The 13,149-nt window shown below is 39.3% G+C and overlaps 1 protein-coding gene across 3 annotated transcripts in view; it reads left to right on the top strand.

The window, feature by feature from the left end:
• The window catches only part of chrm3b (cholinergic receptor, muscarinic 3b), an 82,288-nt gene that overhangs the window by 58,958 nt on the left and 10,181 nt on the right, over positions 1–13,149 (top strand). The window contains exon 3 of one of the 3 annotated variants that reach the window (XR_010328143.1): positions 6,739–7,966. The exons of the other annotated variants lie outside the window; for them this stretch is intronic. The gene's annotated coding sequence lies outside the window, so the exon portion shown is untranslated. Of the gene's footprint in view, positions 1–6,738; positions 7,967–13,149 lie in introns of those variants that run through there. 3 annotated transcript variants of the gene reach the window in all.

Raw genomic sequence — 13,149 nt, 5'->3', positions numbered from 1 at the left:
TTGATCTGCAATGCCTAGTTTGGCAGTTTGATCTGAGTTTCATGAGCCAAGCGTAGCTACGCTGTACAAATTCATTTGCACAGAGAATACTTTATTCAAATGAGATGGACACACCTACTCAACCCACCCAGGGGGTATTTTTAAAAATTGTTAAAAAGACATGCTGAAACAATGTTGCAATGAGTGCAATTTCTCTTTAATGCTTCTTCATCGTGCCCATTCACTACCCAGAATGGTGACAACAGACCCATTCATGAACAGGTCACTGTTTCAGTTTGATGATTTAACATTTTTTATATGGACCTACCATAAGAAATTTCACAGTATGAAAGTGTGGTGTGGAGAGGGTGCAGGTTTTTTTTTTTTTTTATTCCTGACTAATGTCCCTTGTAGCAAATATTTCACTGAAATAAAACCCTGCATGTGGTTTCTGTACTCTTGGGTTCCAAAGAAATAAAGAAATATCTACCGTAAAATGATTTTATAAAATTCATAGAACACGGTACATTAACTGTTGTGATTTTTTTGCAGCTGTGAAAGTAAGTGCAGGGCTTTACAACGATAACCTTGCGGTGAGTTTAGTTGCAGTGTAAGCCAAACGTTTGTCCCAGTAGGCCATGCAATGTTGTGCTACAATCACATGAACTGGACAGTGCAATAAATGTGATTCGCTGAGGCAACGCATGGACTAGGAAACCACTTAAAAGTATTCTGAATCTGCTCTTGATTAATGCTTTTACTCCAATAGCTCATTTGTCACGGTCACTCCAGATTACATTCAGACTGCTGTCATTGTCCTTTTCAGATGAGTTATTAATGTTAAACGTGATTGATTACAATTACTAACGACTATAGTTACTAGGAAATTTCATTACAAAAGTCATCCATTAAAACAAATTGTTATGAACGGCAGTATGAATACAATTTTTGCACTACAGAAAGGACATTGTAATATTAAAATGGAGGACAATGAAGTAAAGGTTGCATTGTTTCTCTCCATTTACAGTGCAGCGATCCTCAGGCCACTTCACTTCCTGTTTGGGCTCTGGTTCTGGCCAATCAGTTTAGATTGACAGGGTGTGCAGAGAGCATAATGCAGGATGTCAAAATGTCCAGAAGATTTTGTCCTCATAAATGATTGCAGCCTAATTTATGAGCCCAATTTTTTGGAGAAGAGATGCATAGCATTTCATGCTAAGCACCACACATATTGGCAGTCCTGGTTTTGTCAGCCTATTTATTACTGTCTTTGTAAACATATTAATCCTGAGAGTGGTGGAGGGGGGGGGGTGGGGTGGGGGGTGGATGGGGGTCTATGTTTTCCAGAAATGAGCATGACCTTTAACCGTGTCAAAATATTTTTTGATAATGATAAAGACAGTAATGAAATGTTTTGTTACAATCTACTATTCATACTACTTTCATGTTACTGACCTCTCGGTGCGAAAGACATACTGTAGTATTGCTGTGGTGCATTAGCTGGGTAAAGGGAGATGAAGGGTATTTCTAAGTGCTCATAAGGCAATGGTGATAACACAAGAACAGAGTAATGGAGGTACTTTGGATGGTCGTGTTTGATCTCTCTCAAGTGGTTACCCTCTTTTACTGAACACGTAAAAGAAAATGGCTATGTAATGATGACTGTCTTTCATGATTACCATGTGCTAGGCCTTCGTGCTATAATGGTGGTGAAGCAGATGTCCTTTTTAAAAAAAAAATAATTTACAGTGGCCCATATTTTCATTTACATTATGTCACTTTCCTTTTTCCCTTTCCCTTGCAGTACCTGTAAGAACCGTGTATAAATTAAGCATTTATCAGATGGTTTACTGGTAACTTCTGATAAGGATTTTCTAAACCACATATGCTTATGAATCATCTAATATCACATGCATCATTTCTGTTGGCAGGGTGTTCTCATGCTAAAGAGAATTCTCTGGTTGATTGGGCAACTGTACTCTGTGCCAGGTGCACTATAATTGTTCTCCACTGAAATTGAACTGCAGCTCAGCTGGTGGACTGCAAAGTGAACAGAACTGCAACTTTTCATTCTGGGAGAACTCTCTGTGAAGGACAAACATTCTTGTCTGGGCTCGCCTTAATTGACTATGTTGCATTTGTGTATATATGATGGGCGCATGAATATGATTGGACTTCAGATTGGGATGGAAAAAGGTGGACTCAAATAAATATAAAGCAGTAAACATTTTTACTATGTACTACCATGGGCACAGTTTTGCTTTTGGTACAGCAAAACTGAAATTCTGAAAATTATGTTTTTAACTGGAGGGAGTCTTTGAAGTATACAAAACTTTGTATTGACAAGCACCCTACTTGTGCTCTTGCTGGTTAAAATACACTTTGCATTACACAAGATTAATTATTCAACTCGCTTTCTGCTCACAAGTAATGCCAGACTCTCAAGTTGTTTTCTCATCCTTATTTTCTCAGCAATGTATTTTCATCAATTCATTTTCAGGGACTATTAATAATTTGAAAACACTTTGCATGTCAGGCTTCATTATCATGGTGGGTAGTCCCATGGTACTGCTGGCTTTGTGAGTACTTTGAAAGTGATAATGCCTTTGGCTTGTGACTCATGCTCATTGAAAAAGTAAAGCACATAGGTTGAGAGGCATAGTTAAAACTGCTTTTCATGATTTCATGTGGCCCCTATGATGCTATAATTCATACCATGACAGAGTATCTGTCAGGCTGCTGTTTTTTATTCTTCAGTTATTCAGGTGAGATAAAAATACAATACAATGCAATACAATATAGTACAATAAACGAACAACATGCATGAAGTAGAATGAGTCTTACAGGTCAACCGCACCTTATCTGTCATAGCAAGAACATGTCAGCTTTTACGGTTTGTGACAAACCGTAGTTTATGATTTATTCATTTATCAACTTTGAAATTCTAGTCAGTGACAGGTCCCCTGTGAAGACTATAATGACTAAGGCTTCAGGAATGTAAAAGTTCATGTAAAAAGATAATGAGTGACTTTGAAAGCATTTGCTCCCAATGTTTAAGAATACAAAACGAAATATATTTCAGGAATAAGCCAGCTAGCGCCATGAGGTGAGTCTTTCACCACAAACCTTCGGTTTGTACTTGGAGTCTCTCCCCTTGCTTTTTTGTTTGGCAAGAATACAATGTGCTCATCAAAGGGGAGAGTCTAATCAGCGCTCTTGTTCCAAGAAGTCGATTGCAACCAGCACTACAGGAATGGAATGCTATTGGCCAGCAAGTCAGAACATAAGCGTACAGTATGTAATTGGTTTAAAGTGTTGGGTTTGTTCTCCGGCTAATTGCGCATCAACCCCAGTGTATCAAAACTGTGGCACTGTAACCCCAAGTGGCAGTGCAAACAGTATTACTGTAAGTGCTAAAACACTACAATGGGCCATAATTCTGTCGAAATTATGTCTCCTGACTTGAACCTGATCGGAAATGAGTGAATTGAACTGAAGAGGACACAAGCGCAGATTGAAGGATCCTGAAAGATTCCCCTGTCTCATTAAACAAATGGCTCAATAGTCTTAGCCTTGTGAATTGAGGCTGCTTATTGTTGTTTATTTCCTACAGCCTGTTTTACTTTTTTCTTCCATCTTTATCCAGGGTGTCAATATTTTGGCAGGTGTATATACAATGCATTTCACGCATTCTTCTTTCTTATTTTTCTTAAATGAGACTAATTTAAGGGTTATATTAAGAGATTTGTTAGGGTGCTGAGACCAGCGATAAAGGCTTATAAGTTAAACACTGACCCAGAACTGCATTTTCTATCGTACGGGGCTTATTCATTTAAGAATGATACCATGATAGCGCTAATTAATATGGAACATGAAACCCAGTGGATTGGATAGATAGGGCGTAGGGACACAGCGGGCCATCGAGTGAATAAATGAGTTTTTCTTAAGAGCCATCATTTGCATGGTTTATTCCTGTGAGCCATTTAATAGCATACGGGCATTTTTGTGCATCAAATCATTTCCAGTAGTGAAAAGATCATCAGGTACTCGAGCTGAAGCCGCAGCTGGAGTTAAAAGTGGCAGCGTGTTTGAAATAATTGATTTTAAAAAAGGTATTTTGATGCATTTGAAGCATTACCAAATGCACTGGCCAAATGCTTTGTATTTGATGCGTCTAAAATGCTTTTTCCAGAAATCAAGCACTTGTATTTTCAAATACCTCCTTAAAATTCTACCTGGATTTTCCAAATACGTATTCAAATACATTTCAGATCCCAGGTGTGTGTACGTTTCATCTTATTGCTGCAACCTCCACTGTCAGGTTGCAGGAGAGCGCAGTCAAGCATTCGCTATCCTCCTCCTGAAGAAGCGATGTCCAGCCACTGCTTCTTTTCACTTCTTTTGAATCGGAAAAAACACTTTTTCTGCTTTAACGTCTGAAACCTTCTAGAAATGTCCGCCACTTAAAGTAATTGCAATGACCTTTAGCCCACCGCTATACGGTCCACTTTCTCCTATTAGCCCCTTTTTTAAAGGTGGTTTCCGAGGCTCCTGCTGAAAGAAACAATCACTACAATCAGATCTTGTCAGGAGACCTTTTATTAACACAAGCAGATGATGGCTCCGGGCTGGAGAAATTTCTGTGTTGGTGGCAAGTGCACGTATTCTGGCTCGTGTTCTGGGCTGTGGTTCTTTGGACTGGGTCTTTTTGCTTCAGGCTACTTTGACTTTAATCTGTTTTAGAGTATAGAGTATAAGATCCTTACCACAACTAAAACTTTGCTGTATATTGTCATCATCAGGGCGGAACCCGAGCCAGTCAGATAAACAATATTTTCAACCTTAGCAGACAATCAGAGAGGAGGTCACCCTGGGAACAGGGAGACATGGATATCCTGATAACATCATTCAGCCAGGGCTGAGGCACAGACACTGGGAATTAACATGACTTATCTTCTAACAGAGAAAGTGAGAGAGCTGTATATACACAATGGAGAGGGTGCAGTTGCTGAAGTTGTTTGGAGTAATTCAGTTTTTCAATGCATTTTTACATCTGGAAAAAAAAACTACTTTAAATAAGCAGGTTCAATATACTGAACAGATACCACACTTAAAGAAATATATCCTATTTTTTTAAAATGGAATCTAGGTCCATCAAAATTCACTCTGCTATTTGAAACATCTAAAAGAAGGTGTGATATGGCCACTTCCACACAATTAAAATGTCATTTAATAATTACATAAATCATGTGTTTTTTTGGCAAGTGTCCTGTTATGTTTATTATATATTCCCTTTGTTCTTCAGGGAGAAAATTCAAACTCTATTTGCTTCATGCCCTCATACCCTTACCATTTTTTTTTAACCGTTGTGTGCTTTACAACTTGCAGTGTGTGTTATTCTTACACGTACAATGTACATATTTACAGTGAGCCACCTTTAGACATTTTTGTCCAGTTGTGTCCACAAAAACGGACTAATTGAGAACACTGCAACCAATCAATAATGCAACAATACTATGTGCCTCTTATGCAGAAAGTAAATTTTAATGAAGAAGACCACATCTTGTTGCAATGCACTGAAAACATTGTGGACAGCACATTACCACTTAAACCCCTGGAACAGGTATTTTAGTGACACCCGGCAAAAGCGGGGAAATTGGAAATGAAGAGGAAAACCGGATGGACCTCAGCCTGAGGGCTGTATGAGCCACCCGTGTTGCCCAGCAACCAAGTACAAAATTAGCCAGGTGGTGCCTTCAATGAAAGGCCCTACACAACACTGGGCGTATAACGAACCCGGCAACATGTGTATGGAGTAAGTGAAATGCAGCACAAATTTGGTTTTAGACATGTACCATAAAGAACATTGGACATTGGCCATGTTTGGATGCGTGTTGGTTCTCTTCAGTATGGTGTTTATGCATGACAGTATTTCTTATTGCAATGACCCTTTGTTTTGATTGCCTTTTGATTGACAATTACATTTTGGATCTATACTGTTACTCCTACACTACTGCATGCACTAGGGACTGTGTAGTGTATGACTCCTGTACTACCAACATTTCCACAACTTTTCACAGGCATGTATGTTGCAGAAAAGAAAAAACAGCCATTCAACCCTGAAACCTTCTCATGCCGAACTGCTGAAGCAATGCCTGAGAGCTTTCAGGTGTGGGCCATTAGCAGAGAGAACACTCTTCTCTCTGGTCCAAAATAGAAATGCAGTGCTCCAGTGCGGTAATAGAGGCACTGAAGGTGCCTTCCACTGGATGAGATCTTAAACCAAGAGCCTATTTTTCTATGGCCATGATAGACCACATGGTATGTTTCAAAAGAGTACCAGTATTATTATCAATGTCAAATTCCCACAATATCTGGCTTTCCTAGTGACCTCCTACATCTGATTGGTTTCATTATCCCTTGAATTCTCTACTCACATTGGTTCTTGTCAATGCTTGTCAATTCAAGGGAGAGTTGAGTTGTTAGTTGACCTGCCTGGGTAAATTAACATGAAAAACGTAAAATAAATTTTTTTTTAAAGCCATGTCACTATTTTAAATTGCTATTAGCCACAAAAAGTATTGGGGGACTTCAGCGTTCTCATCCTAGTGTTTTTTGGCGCAAATGTGTTTTCCGTCACCTCTGTAAAGGAACACCTCACACTCCGTTAAACTTCCCATAGACCATGCATGCCACCAGCACTTTGCAATACATAATGCCTGGTGTGACTATGCTGCCATTCGCTCTGTCTCCTCTTAGGAAAAAATATTTGAAATATGCGTCTCTGAGGCCGCACAGCTTCCCGGACTGGCAGGGAGCTGGCAGAAGGGAAATAGCCAGAGGACCCGTCTGTCCTCTCGGCCGGATCCTCCACACACAGCGCTGAGAAACGGCTCGCGGTCTTGCTCTGCTCATCTATCAGCACTTGTCACCATTAGCATTCATGGCCCATTACCTACTGAGCACCAAGCACAATATGTAGCTTTTTCTTGAGAAACGTACATGGCACTGGGGCTGTTCATCACTTATACTGTTTGAGTTATATTAAGAGCCTTGCTTATTATTGTTTACTTTAGTTTGTCAGTTTGTTGACATATATGTTCACCACATATATTACAGCACTTTTATACCTAGCCCCAAAGGATATACTTTGTCATATATCCTTTGCATGCAATGACTTCTTGAAGTCTGTGACCCATAGACATCACCATGTGTTGAGTATCTTCTCAGGTGATGCTCTGCCAGATCTGCACTGCAGTCATCTTCAGCTCCTGCTTGCTTTGGGGGCCACTTGCCTTATGTTTTTTCTTTAGCATTATGACACGCTTGTTCAGATTCAGGTTAGATTCAGATCAGGTGAATGACTTAGCCAGTCAATATGTTTTGGCTTTGAAAAACTCCACCCTTACCAATCCACGCTGCAACAAGATCCAAGTAAAAATGGGCAATGCAATTACTAACTGTACAGGTTATTGTAATATTGCAGTGCTCATGGGTTCCAGAAATAAAATCAATTTCTCGCAGGTCTATACATTTGTGTGAAAAGAAAAAGTCATATTGTTTTCTCCACATCCAGAGAAGGGGCAATGCTTTGGAGAGAATGCCTTAGGTAAAATTAAGAAAATGAATGCCACCACATGACTTGGTTATTCAATAGCAAGTCAAGAATCAGATTTGTTTTGATGTACATCTCACAATTAAATGCACTAGTTCTGTGTGTTGGACAAAATGTTTCTTCAGTTATTTATGCAGTGGCACTCAGTGTTCAAGGTGTCTGGTTCTACCATGTTCATTGTGAGAGAATATTAAGGAGGTACTTGGACAGATCTAGGGCATTTGGACACTGAAGTAGAACACTGTGTTGAAGAAGTACATTTAGACCTGACTGTGGGTTCTTAGAGTGGTAAGAGTCACTTCACTCCGCCCCTTTTGTCTGTGAGTCTCCTTGAAAAAACATGCCTGTCGAATAAAGCAACGATGACATTGACTTGTTGACACTGTTGTTCCTTTCATCAGAGTATCTAAAAGCACTTTACACGTGCGTGTCGGGGGGAGCTTATCCACCTTTTTCATACAGAACAATGATGTGCATTGATTCAAGAATTACTACTCAAACTAGTAACATAAAACATAAACTTGCATTCACGTGTTGCATAAATATTCAGCTGTTATATGAAACAAGCGATGAAATATTTGTAACTGCTACCCTGGTAGATGAAAGTCCATCCATCCATCCATCCATTAGCTATACCCGCTTATCCTGGGCTGGGTCGCGGGGGTTGCTGGAGCCTTTCCCAGCGTGCATTGGGCAAGAGGCAGGAATACACCCTGGACAGGCCGCCAATCTATCGCAGGGCTCACACACCATTCAGTCACACACTCATACCTATAAGCAATTTTAGAGTCTCCAATTAGCCTAGCTGCATGTCTTTGGACTGTGGGGAGAAACCGTAGGAAACCCACACGGACATGGCGAAAACACGCAAACTCCACACAGGAAGGCCCAGGCTGGATTCAAACACAAGAACTTCTTGCTGTGAAGTGACATTGCACCACCGTGCTGCCCCATTCAAAAAATTTTAATTCTGAAAACACAATACTGCTGTGAGGGGTGTTTATCTTCTGTAAAGTTTTAATGGTCTTTAATTCGCTTAGGTTCAGCCATTTAACAAGAGCCATTTGAAGAGTAAAGTAGTTAGTGTGGTTTCACTCAGGAAGCAGGGGCAGACCTGGAATTGGGGATTATTGTGCACCAGCCAACTTCAATAGCAGTTTTATTCCACTGTAATTAATCAAGGTAGTCTTTCCTTCTGTGGAATTTTCAGAATGAAAAAGTAAAAACCCATATGGCAATGATGCAACCTGGACAGAGAACAGAAGTTGCTACAGGAAAATATATCTGCAAAAACAAGAATCTCAGACTGCATAATATATTAGCCTGTGTAGGCCTTTATGATCTACAATATTCTGTAATTTATTTTAAAAAGGCACCCCCCCTCCCACCCTCATCACCTTAGTGAATCAACAGTTCTGAGAATTTCAGCTGACGTGTGTGTACTCCTTTGGTAGATTTACCTACACACCAGAAATTATTTTTGGCTCCACACTATAAGCTAAACCACATACTACAGGATAGCTTTTGGAGAAGAGGCGCATCTCTTACTCATTGCTCATATTACCAGAGAACAACGTGCCCTTATGCCTGTGTTGAGCCACCAGAGACTGATTCAAACGCATTATCCCTGCTCGCATTTCCTACCAGCAAAACCAGTTGTGTTTTGCTCCTGCCATTTACAGCTACTAATGCAGCCCAGGACTGACATGTAGTGATGCCTATGCTCAGTGCTATGCTCAGTGCATGAGTGTTTATCATCTCAGTCACACAGAAGTGCCACTGTATTATTTTTGCATAATTAATAGTTCAGTGTTCAATCAAAGCACATAATCTCACCGATACTGTCATTTGTTGTCATTATGGCACAATTAGCATTATGTCATTATGTCATTATCAATATCTGCACATTTCATACTGGGAAAAATGCATGCATTATCAGACATAACATGGTAGAGAATACTCTTCCATGCAGAAATAATCACAATATATTTATCATAATATACTCCATCTCCTTCCAATTTAGCGCAGTTAACTGTCTGCTCTCAGTAATTCATTTTAATTTTAGTTTAATGCTGCAGTCCTTTTCCATACTATTTTGTAAGATTTTTAAAAAATGGCAGCTCTGGGATTGACAGTCAATGAAGTAAAATTAGAGAGACAAGTGCATCAGTAAATAAATGCAAAGACAAACTCCCCCAGCAAAAGACTGCACGGACCAGCAGTGACACCTTCCTGATTAGCCAAAGAGCACACTGTTTGAAGGAATCACTCTCGTAATGGAAGCTGAAATGCTTGAAGCCTCTTAAGCAGATTCATGGTCTGAAGCCTGACAAAGACCACTTCACAAAAAATGTGAATTTACAGTAGCATTTTTCCAAGCTGTGAAATGCGTGTCTCATCCCTGAACCTGTATATGTACTGTATATCATGCAGTGTCCCTTGGTCATTGATGTTTGTTGTTCAGATGTTATGTTGGTAGTATCAGTTGTTAAAGGCACAATGATGTAGGTGAGTGGGAGAGGGGTGTTGAATGCCTGCCAAACAAATGCTTCCTGTAACAGACTATTGTGGGTTCAACAAAGCACATCGGACAGCTGCAAGGTCATAAACATCTGCCTTGCTGCTCCGAAGCTATTGAACCTTCTGCTGGCATTGAGTGGATTGATGGAGTCATTCCAATGCACACGTCCCAGTTTGAGCCATTAGTGCTCTTTTTAAAGCCAGAGTTATTTGTCTTCTATTCAGTTTAATTAAATGACACACACACACACACAAAAACACACACACACAAATGATGTCACCACAGTCCGTGCCCAGGTGCACTACTAAGATAAGGCTTTTCCTTTGACAGCGACACTTTGGAGCGGTGAATGTATTCTGTCCATTACTACACATAGCTCCAGAGACAACAGAAAAACATGAAGACAAACCATTTCCGCCTCAACGCACCTTCAATACAGCAAGCTGAGGTCACCTCAATACAGTTGCCCCTCCTGGTATGCTTCTCTGGGGAGTGATTCTGTTGAAAACATTTCTGTGAATACCCATTTATAAAAGGGAAACAAAAAAGCACATTTTTTTCTGTCAGCGTAGATTTACACATCTTTGACTTGGCATGACTTTATATGGGTATATCATGCTCTTTATAAAATATTTATCAAAGCTGGCCTGTACCCTCAGACTGTGGTATATGGTTTTGAGGCAGTCTATAAATGTTATAATGTTTTATAGCCCTATGCCAAATTATTCAAATGTCAAAGCACATGTCAGGTGACAGCTTCTGGTACTCTAGAAAACAAATAATGAAATTGTTAAAGGTTTAAGGGAACTGGAAAAGCTGATTTTGTAAAAGGCAACTGTTTATTTTGCAATTCAATGGAAACCTTTCAGAAAAGCAAATTCCTCCCTCTCATTGGTTGATACTGACATTTCTGTCCTTTCATTATCTTGTTTCAATCTTTTTATTCATGTTATCATTTGAAATGCAATAAATGTTGACATTTCTAAATGCAGCATCATTAATAACATTTAGTTAGTTGATAAAAGAGATAATTATCGAATGAGTCACATTGTCTTTTTGAGCTGTTAAAATGTCATTCTTTCTGACCACTCTCCACTATGTAGATACAGACACAAACCAAGCCAAGCAATGATAAAGAACTGCCAATCCATTGTCTAGAAGATACCCAGGCATGAAAGTGTCACTGTTAGGACTTTTTTCTGTGTGGTATTTTTCTTTGGCATGCAATACATAGAGCACCTAAATAAATGAACACTGGACTGGAAACAGGCAAGTTAGGGAATAAACAGAGTTTTTTAGGCTAGTTTTCCTTTCACTGGTAAGTGATGACCTCCATGTCCCCGTCTATTACATTGCTGGATTGATTATTTAATGTTTATTTATCCAAGACATTCACTCCTGAAAATATTAAAACATGTATTTGTATGCCAGTTAGGGTGGCATTGTGGGGTTGCTGGTTTGATTCCCACAGGGGAAACTGCTAATTTCCTGTTTGGCTTCAGCAAATATCCAGCATGATTGTAATTATAAAAGGCTAGTATGCTCTATAGATTGCCTTCAATAAGGGTGTCTGCTAAATGCATAAAGGCAATGTAAAAAATAATAGACGGTCCTTTTATGCAGAGCAGCTGACTTGCAATAACAGCAGGTCCCCATCTGGAATTGGTCCTTTAATTCTTCACCCACTCAGCTCAGTATTCCTAACATTGAAAGGCCTGTCTCGTTATAATTGAAGACAAGCATGCCAATTTGTGAGGGCTTGTGACTGATGGCAATACAGGGACCGTGGAAATTCCATTCTTGGGCACACCTTTTCATGAGTTTTTATTAACACTGAAACACTGGGTTCTCCAAAAATCAATCCCTGCTACTTTGTAGTAGCGAGGAAAAAAGGAATTATATGACATGAGCTGAGCCCCTGGTTAGCCTATAGAGATGCTATTATCCAACATGCAGATCCCTACAGAAACATTACACAGCACAGCCATACCTGTTTTACATTTCCAGTATATGCAGAATGTGCCGTTGGTTGGATTTTTTTACTTTTATCAGTTTCATGATTTCTTCTGGCCAAACTGTCCAGACACCACTCTTCCCTGTGTCCTTGTGGATGCAGAGTCAAGCTCTGGCTGTACCATAGTTTTTTTTTCTTACTCACAATCCCTTTCTGAGATTCTCTGTGGGGTAAAATTCTTTTCACGCTGTGCTGTGCACATTCTTGAACAAAATATTTGATTTCTGCCAAATAGTGGACAAGGCCGAATGCAGTGTCAAGAGACATGAAAGCATGTTTCCCTCAAGCTTTATCCCTGAAACAAAAATATATACAGTCAAATTTCACTGTTAAATTCACAGTACAGAAACAATAGTGGTACTCAATAAAACTTTTTTTAGTAAAGTTGCTTTTTATTTAAAAAGTATATGCGTCAAAATAATTGGCACCCCTATAGATTATTTTATGTCAAAATCAACGCAAAAATAGTTCTGTGGAAACAAAATCAGTGCATTGCTTTGGTCATATTTTTCTCCAAACTTTAATCCAATTGAAAAGCTGCAGTCTGAATTAAAAAGATTCATAAGGAGGATCTTCAAATGATCCCTCCAAATGTGTTCTCCAACTTCATAAATGATTATATGAAAAGACTTTATTCTTGCCAGATGAGGCTGCAAGTACGAATCACAAGGGTACCAATAATTGAGACACATTTTTTAACATTCTTAAATCACATTTATATTTGAAAAATGTATTTTGGTCAAATCAGTGATAATAAAAAAAACTATATGTTCCGTGTGGGAAAATTACAATATTTCCAAGTAATGGTTTTATTTGTTTACTAGTCTTTCTTGTGCATCTGTTTTGAAATGCTAACATATTAGGGCATTTCTGAAATGGATTGACGTGCTCTCCTAAGCGTGACAGCAGTGCTTGTATCTGTGGTTCTGAGCATGAAACATGGCCAGTGCAGTGTGTAAGCAGCGAGTCGGGAGATGTAACGCACACACAGCTGAGCGTGTGTTACACACGTGAACAAAC

Source organism: Anguilla rostrata, chromosome 2, assembly GCF_018555375.3.
Source record: "Anguilla rostrata isolate EN2019 chromosome 2, ASM1855537v3, whole genome shotgun sequence".
NCBI classification, from domain to species: Eukaryota; Metazoa; Chordata; class Actinopteri; order Anguilliformes; family Anguillidae; genus Anguilla; species Anguilla rostrata.
Note: the sequence above shows the minus strand (reverse complement) of the source record. Positions and strands in the feature narration are given on the sequence as shown.